Below are 8,837 nucleotides of genomic sequence, written 5' to 3'. Positions count from 1 at the left end.
CTCTTTTCCTCTTGCTTTCACTGTTTATGTTCAAACATCTAGATGCATTTTTCAGATTGCCTTTGGAGACTGCCTGTGAGGATAGGGATTTACATTCATTTTCAAAGATCACAGCATCTCGTCGCAGAGAACATTCATTCTACTATGAAATTCAGCAGTCTATATGAAAAATATGCAAGTGTCACTTGAAATCTAAGCTCTTAAATGAGAAAGAGGACATCTGGTTATACTGCTTGTGCTCCCTATACACCCACAGTCTGGAAACTTGCAGAAAATTTTCTTAGCAAGTAACCAAACAACTACACAGTACAATAAAACCTCACCCACCATTGATTCAAAGATGTAAAACAACCTTAAAGAGAGGAAGTTTAGAGTCATCAATTTTGTAATACAAACTTGTAAGAATTTAGAAACTATGAGTAAAGGTTACTTGAACAATATCTTTGGAGGAATTTTGCAAAATATCTAAGAAAATAAAATAGTGTATGATATTTTAAACAATTTACAATTCTGACCTGTTCATTACTTGGGAGTTGACATCTCCAAGCCAGTCTTGATCGGTTCATATTATGAAGGATTTTATTGCACATTCCATTTTCTGCCAGGGACACTCTTTTCTCAGATACTCATGTGACCTGCTTCTTTATTTTCCTTTAAGTCTCTACTCAAGTATCCCTACATAAAATAGCATCCCCCCTGTCCCCAGAGCACATTCTACCTTTCACCCTGTCTTTTATTTTTTTTTTCTCCTTAGCCCTTACCACTATTTAACAATCTGTGTATTTATTTGTTTGCTGACTCTCATCTTCCACTAAAATGTAATCTTTATGAGACCAGGGACTTTACTGGTTTTATTCATTCTTTGTTCCCAGTGTCTATAGCAGCTCCTGGCACATAGAAGGTACACAATAAATATTTGTAGAAAAAAGGAACAAATGGAATTTGCCTGACTCTGAAGCAAAAAAAAAAAAAAGACTAAGGAAAAGACATAAATTGATAAATAACTGGTAGAACAATAACACAGAAAAGGGCCTCTTTCTATTTGTGCCTGATGTTCTCAAATCTATTTGATGTTTGTTTTTTGCTGGGCTTGAAATGTAGGCATTCAGCCAAAAGGCTGCATGCTGACTAATGAGATAGAGATACAGATCTAGCCCAGCAATATTCATATGTTCTATATGCATTCATTTTTCTCTAGTGACATTTTAATATATTTTGGTGAAGATATTCCCAAGATAATGAAGATATGTCGAGTGAGCATTGAAAGTGATGAGTTTTTTTTTCCATTATCAAAGACAAATACAGGTGTGTAATATATGCAGAGCATTGAAAGTGAGGAAAGAAAATGAGAGAACCCTAAGTAATGAAAAGAAATTAAAGCTCTCCAGTAATGAAAAGGAAGGCCAAACAAAACATAAATCTCTAGACTCAGCAAGGATTTATACTGATGTGGAGTGAGTGGACCAATGGCTTTCATGATGGGACTCATTTTGAAAAAAATGTCATTTCCACTGCCAAATAGAGTTCATGGTTTAGTGAAAATTTTGTCTTCAGTCTAATCACATGAGCCAAATTCTGGCCTCATATATTCTGATATGAGGAATAAACCAATTCCTGAGGTTATTTGTGAGATTCTAAGAATAATATCAAGGAGGGTGGTCCCAGCTAAAGTGAGATCTTGGTGTATTTGCATTAGGTCTTATGTTACAGTCTGGAACTTCTGTGTAACATGACATTAACAGAATAAAGACCATTTAATTCAAGACTGCTTTAGAATCTGTCCAAATGACCATGAAAGATATCAACTCACTTATAATGCAGTCCTGATGGCCAGACCATAGCGTATGTGCTGGTTTTAGCAGAGACTTAGAATAACAAGGCAAAGGGGAATCTAGACAGGTCATTTTCAAGCAGGACCAAATCTAAATCAATTCAGAGAAGTATCATCAGTTTTGGGGTTTGGGCTGTAAAAAACAACTATCACTGATCTATTTTTTTTTTTGAAATTGACCATGTTAAAGTAAATCAGATTAGAACATCTCCTCTAATACTGGCTATATACTAGCAAAATTAGGGCAAATAGTTGACACAGTTTATACCTGAGGGTATTGATGATTCAAATGAATCCAGCTGTTTTATTGGGAGGATGGGGAAACTCTCTGGATGGTAAGCATAGCAGTAGCAGCTAATACAAATAATGCTCACATAGTGTAGGTCATCCTACCTTGGTCTGCTATATATTGGGTTCCATATATTACACAATAAAATTTGACTTCAGTCTTTTTCAAAAACTTTAGGGAGTGGGCTGTTTAATTCAGTCGCTAATAAATTGATTTCCAGTTCTTTTGGTTGCAATAAGTGAATATTCATAGAAATAGAGAAATAAAAATGGAAGCCAAAGAGTAGATGTAAAGACAGATGCACAAAACTATACTCAGGAGGAATATATTTTAAGTTTAACAAGATTGTTATAAATCATGTTGTCGTCCCCTTGAGAGAGCCTCTCTGGACGTTTCTGCCTGCAAGTCTTCCAATTATTGTTGTAGATTTATCCAGGCTTTGTTTTTTTGTTTGTTTATAGAAAACGGTACAAATTGATGTCAGAAGATGTCACTTGTTTCAAGTTCTAGCCAGTATTTCCATTTGCTCTGATCTGAATTCTCCCAAAGTAGTCCACTTGAGAGAGCCTCTCTGGGCGTTTCTGCCTGCAAGTCTTCCAATTATTGTTGTAGATTTATCCAGGCTTTGTTTTTCTTGTTTGTTTATAGAAAATGGTAGAAATTGATGTCAGAAGATGTCACTTGTTTCAAGTTCTAGCCAGTATTTCCACTTGCTCTAATCTGAATTCTCCCAAAGTGGTCCACTTCCAAAAGCAAATATAGAGCACAAAACAATAAATCATGATCTGAAATACAGTATACATTTGAAAAGCTTATTCTTTTATCTTATCAAATGAGTGGCACTTTTGCCAAGATAAATAAAATATGTTTTCTACATGATATTTGATGAGTATAATATTCTTTCTTAAGTTAAAATTAATTTAATTTCATTGTTATTAGAATAAAATATATAGAATGCAGAATAGAAAACAAAATAGAATTGGGTCTCAATAAACTTCCAACATGCCTTTCTCTTATAGCTGCATATGAAAAGGGAAAAAAAGCAATATAAACGCTTGTTTTCCTGAAACACCATCTGTTATTTCTGTTTGAATTAAGCTCAGTGCTCTAAAGGTTATGGATACTGTACAGTAATTAGCACCACTGTGGGAAATGTTTTTACTTCTATGCATTAGAGTTCCCCAATTATACAAGTATACAATTCCAAGATGATCTCTTTTATCAGAGGTGTGACTAAATTTCTTTCTTGTGCTATAATATCAGCAAAGTAATACTGCATTCAATGTTCTTGCTCTGAAATGCAAATAAAATAAGAGCTTTGTTTTACATGTTTTACATCTCATTGTTGTTTTCTCTGTGTCACATATACAGACATTTTGAAGAGAGTGATCATCAAATTGTTATCAAATACCTGTAAAATTCTTTTGATTTTTATACCTTAGGGAAATTAATTGTCTTATATTAAATTTTTTTTTTTTTTTTTTTGCGGTACGCCGGCCTCTCACTGATGTGGCCTCTCCAGTTGCGGAACACAGGCTCCGGACGCGCAGGCCCAGCGGCCATGGCTCACAGGCCCAGCCGCTCCGCGGCACGTGGGATCCTCCCGGACCGGGGCACGAACCCACGTCCCCTGCATTGGCAGGCAGACTCCCAACCACTGCGCCACCAGGGAAGCCCTGTCTTATACTAATTAATCAGAAAATTAGATTCCCTTCCCCCAAGGGAGGCCAAAAAATTTTAAGTACTTATAAATACTGTATGAATATCAATATATGTTTCATACATAATTCCCCCCCACCCACCCCATTCTTTGGGAGCAGTGGTCCAGAAATATTTAATTGCATGGCATGGGGTTATAGGTATTTTACATTGAGGTTATGTCTGTCCTTAACTTACAATTAAAGTGACAAATTTAAGAGTTATGTTTCTCAAGCACTGCTCTTGTAATATTTTTAAAAAATTGTTTGAAACAAACCAAAAAAGAAAACTAAATTGTGTTTATACATAGGTCAAAGCTATTCAAATTAGGACTTTGACTATAAATTCCAAGAGAGTAAAGAGTATTCGAAAATTCACAAAACTCTGTAGAGTCCAGCAGTGGTCTGGCCATGAGCTTCACCAGGGTCAGTGCTATGTCATTGGTGGCTCTGCTCAGTGTCAGGGATTGCCACCTGGTTAATTCAGCCAGTAGTGGCGATGATAACTAAGGTAGGTGTACACTTGGTATGTACTGAGTGCATTACATAAATTAACTCATTCAATTATAACAACAAATGTTGTACAGTAGGTACCATTATCTCCATTTCACGGATGGGGAAAGTGAAGTTACATACTCTGTGATGCTAGGGAAGTAAGTGGTGGATCTGAACCCAGACAACCTCACCTCAAGGTAAGTCTGTGCTTTTAACCTACCTAAGAACGGCAGTCAGCAGCTGAGATTTGCCTTAGGACTGTCATAAAAGGCAAACTTCATAAAAGAAGGCCAGGGCTCATTCTCTACAATAATAATAGCAAAGCCTTAGATGGCACTCTCTCTACACCGAGCACTTTATCTCTAGCAATTAATTTAATCTTCCTAACACCCCTAAGAATAAGGTTCTCTTTTTTTAAAATTTTTTTTATTTTTTTTTATTTTTGGCTGTGTTGGGTCTTCGTTGCTGCACGCCAGCTTTCTTTAGCTGCGGTGAGTGGGGGCTACTCTTCGTTGTGGTGTGCGGGCTTCTCATGGCGGTGGCTTCTCTTGTTGTGGAGCACAGGCTCTAGGTGCACAGGCTTCAGTAGTTGTGGCTCGCGGGTTCTAGAGCACAGGCTCAGTAGTTGTGGCGCATGAGCTTAGTTGCTCTGCAGCATGTGGGATCCTCCTGGACCAGGGCTTGAATCCATGTCCCCTGCATTGGCAGACAGATTCCTAACCACTGTGCCACCAGGGAAGCCCAACGTTCTCTTTTTATTTTTACTTTATAGTGGTGGAAACTGAGACACAAAGAGATTAAATAGGTTGCCTACAACTGCATTATAGAGGCAGAGGAAGGCTTTGAGCTCAGGTGGTCTGATTCTACAGTACATTTTCTTTGCTATTATGGGATACTGTATCATGTTTTGGAAATTTAAAACCTAAGAAAATTATGGGCAAAATTAAGTTTATGGTAGTCAAGTTTAGGGGAAGGAGGAGGAAACATATAAAGGGCCATTTATTTATTTATTTATTTCCCTTTCATCTAATGTATTAAACAGTTTTGAGGGCTTCTCTGGTGGCGCAGTGGTTAAGAATCCACCTGCCAATGCAGGGGACACGGGTTCGAGCCCTGGTCCGGGACGATCCCACATGCCGCAGAGCAACTAAGCTCGTGTGCCACAACTACTGATCCCGCGTGTAACAACTACTGAAGACCGCGTGCAACAAGGGAAGCCACCACAATGAGAAACCTGCACACCACAAACGAAGAGCAGCCCTCGCTTGCCGCAACGAAGACCCAACACAGCCAAAAATAAATAAATAAAATTTTAAAAAAAAGAATAATAATGAAAGATAATGAGAATGTCCCTTGTCTGTACAACACTTCATTAATTTAATGCTATCTTTAGATTCCCAGCTTCTTGCTATACATTACATGATATACTGTGCTATTTACCGTAGTCCAGAAATTGCAGAAACGCTAACACATGTACTCAGGAACTTCTGTTACATTCTCTGAAGGCTCTGTCTATATATGAGAATTATTTAACAAAACATGGTTTAGAAGGTCCAAGTTACTAGAATGAAGGTTTTGCACAGGCAGCTCTTAACATGAAAATGAGTTTCATTCCCAAAAAACCATTCCACACCATTTTGGATACTGTCTCCACTTTCATGTCTTCTAGCCATCACCTCTGCCCTGTGCAATTATCCTTTCCCCTAGACTGCTTCTACAGAGATATTTCCTCTATGTGTTCAAGTGCTTTTTAAAAATTCAAATTCAATAAAATAGAAGAAATATACCAAAAATATCAATGACAATAATACACTGGCACTCTACAATTTAATCTACATTTACCCTCTTGTTTTAATACTTGTAATAGGTTAAATTGTGTCCCCCACCAATTCATATGTTGAAGTCCTAACCTTGAATACCTCAGAATGTGACCTATTTGGAGATAGGGTCTTAACAGAGATAATCAAATTAAAATGAGCTTATTAGGGTGGGCCCTAATCCAGTATGACTGTTATAAGGAGAGGAAATTTGGACACAGACACACACTGAGGGAAGACAATATGAAGAGATGCAGAGAGAAGATAGACATTTCCAAGCCAAAGAGAGATTGTGGAACATAGCTTTCCCTCAAAGCCCTCAGAAGAAACCAATCTTGCTGATAATATTATCTCAGACTTGTAGTCCCCAGAAGTGTGAGATAATAAATTTCTGTTATTTAAGCCACCCAGTTTGTGGTACTTTGTTATAGCAGCCCTAGCAAACTAATGCAGTACTCTTAGATTAAAATTAGCAAAAAAAAATTTCAAACAGCTTAGCCAAAAAATAGAATTTAAGAAAGGAGACTGGGACATCTCATAGATTCCAAGAAAGTCTGGACAACCAGCCCCAGCCTACAGAGACTAGGGAACACCAGGAGCTCAGGCAGCATCTCCCCATCTCATTCTCTCTGTCCCACAGGCCACATCATCTCTCATTCCTTTCTCTTTCTTGCGGACAGATCACTGTATCACACACATGACTGTACCAAAGGCTACAAAAGGTGCAGGTCCCATAAACTAACAAATACTTATTAATATTAAGTTTAAATCTCAATTCCAAACCCATAGGAGACAGAATCTGATAGACCTGATGCAGGTCAGGCATCTATCCCTGTTTCAATCAGCTACGGCCAGGAAGGCAGGGCTACGTAGGATAAACATAGCTTTGGGGAGTAGGACCACATTGCAACTGTTATGGACTTTAAGCACTTTTGTCTTCATAGACCCCATCATCCCTAAACAAAATTAGCAAAAATTATGTTCTATGATTACATTGATTTAAAGATATAATTATACATTAAAACATTTTCTTTGACATGAAATTAATCTTTCTCCTGATTTTAAAGAATTAAGACATTTTCATGGGCCTCAAAAAGTATTCTGGTCCTAGGTACTGGGCCTGCTGTGCCTCATATAGCTTTTTTTTAGTGAAGTGGACTTTTTAGACAAAGAGGGAGTATGTATGTATAGCTACACATTCCTATTTAGCTAGGCTTTTCAATGTCTGTTCTCATCATTTTTCCAGTAAGACACTTGTAACTTGTGTTGTTGTTAATGACGATACAAGTAATAACAACACTGGAGAGGATATTTTTCCTCGTGTGTTCCTCCATCTAATGCCTTTCAGATTTATAACTGACAGTGGTTGACTTCCACCTCCTGATTCCCATATGGTCTCAAGGGTGTAGAATAACCTGGAGGCTTGTGATAGAAAAGACTTGGGGTAAATTATTTAAGCTCCTGGAAAGAGCTGAGTAAGTATTTTCAAATCCCTTCTCTAACACACAGGGTTATATTTTATCAGCTATATCCATGATAACATCTCACTGAAGCATATGTCATTAGTCCATCTTTCATAAGTAAAATAAATCAAGAAGTCCACTTATTCACTAGAAATACATATATCTTGCCTCTTACATGACATTTAATTATGGGTCAAGTTGTACAACTGTAGAGGTGTGTTTTCTGTGCTAGAGGTATAAAGGGGTTTCTAATACTTATACAGCTTCTCTATTATATGCCAATTTTGAGTGCATTTATCTGTGCTAGCAATAATGATAGAAATGAAGTAACAAAAGCAGGGTGACAAGTGTGCGATTATCTTCTGGGTTTCAAATTTAACAGGTTGGACATATGACGAGATTGAATATGAGCATTGCACCTAAGTGACTATTTCACGAAGCTTTCAAGTGGGACTACTAGCAAATGACTGACATACCCAGTGAGGCACAACTTTGGGAGAAAAAAAGGTCAGTTCTTATAGACTTGTGGGTTACAGAAGTAGCAGTAGTTTCACAGAAATTTGGGTGGCTGATTTTGAGAAATCAAATCAAACTAAGACTCTGCAAAATGCTACGAGTCACTCAGTGGAGTCATTGCTTATGTTAGTAGGTATTGGTTATTCATTGCCATTTTAGGCTGTACACACAAATGTGTGTTGCATTCACCCTGGGAACTCCCGTCTTTGAGAGCAAAGGATCACTCTCTACATCAATAAAATAAGTATGAAAAAGTGAAGCAGAAATAGAGTGGCTTTGGGACTTAATCTGGAAATCTGATGGGTATGATCATTAATTTCATGTGTCAACTTGACTAGACTACGTGGTGCCCAGATATTTGGTCAAATGTTATTTTGGATGTGTCTGTGAGGGTGTTTCTGGATGAGGATAAGATTTGAATTGGTAGAATGAGTAAAGCAGATTGCCCACCCTAATGTGGGTGGCCTTCATCCAGCCAGTTGAAGACCTGAATAGAATAAAAAAGCTAACCCTCCCTTAGTAGGAGGGAGTTCCTTCTGCCTGACTGCTTTGAGCTGGGACATCAGTCTTTTCTGGCCTTCCACCTGAACTAAAATATCATCTTTTCTTGGGTCTTGAGCCTTTCAGCTTTCAGACTGGAACTACACGAACTACACCGTCAGTTCTTCTGGGTCTCCAGCTTGCCAGCTGCAGATCTTGGGACTTCTCGGCTTCTGTAACAATGTGAGC

General features: G+C 37.9%; 1 long non-coding RNA gene across 2 annotated transcripts in view; it reads left to right on the top strand.

The window, feature by feature from the left end:
* The first annotated feature begins 5,624 nt into the window (after nucleotides 1–5,624).
* The window catches only part of LOC117199176 (uncharacterized), a 46,789-nt gene continuing 43,576 nt past the window's right edge, over nucleotides 5,625–8,837 (top strand). For both annotated transcript variants that reach the window (XR_007477676.1, XR_007477675.1), the window contains exon 1: nucleotides 5,625–8,831. This is a non-coding gene — a long non-coding RNA (uncharacterized LOC117199176). The remainder of the gene's footprint in view (nucleotides 8,832–8,837) is intronic.

Source organism: Orcinus orca, chromosome 5, assembly GCF_937001465.1.
Source record: "Orcinus orca chromosome 5, mOrcOrc1.1, whole genome shotgun sequence".
NCBI classification, from domain to species: Eukaryota; Metazoa; Chordata; class Mammalia; order Artiodactyla; family Delphinidae; genus Orcinus; species Orcinus orca.
This window is presented reverse-complemented; position numbering and strand designations above follow the sequence as displayed.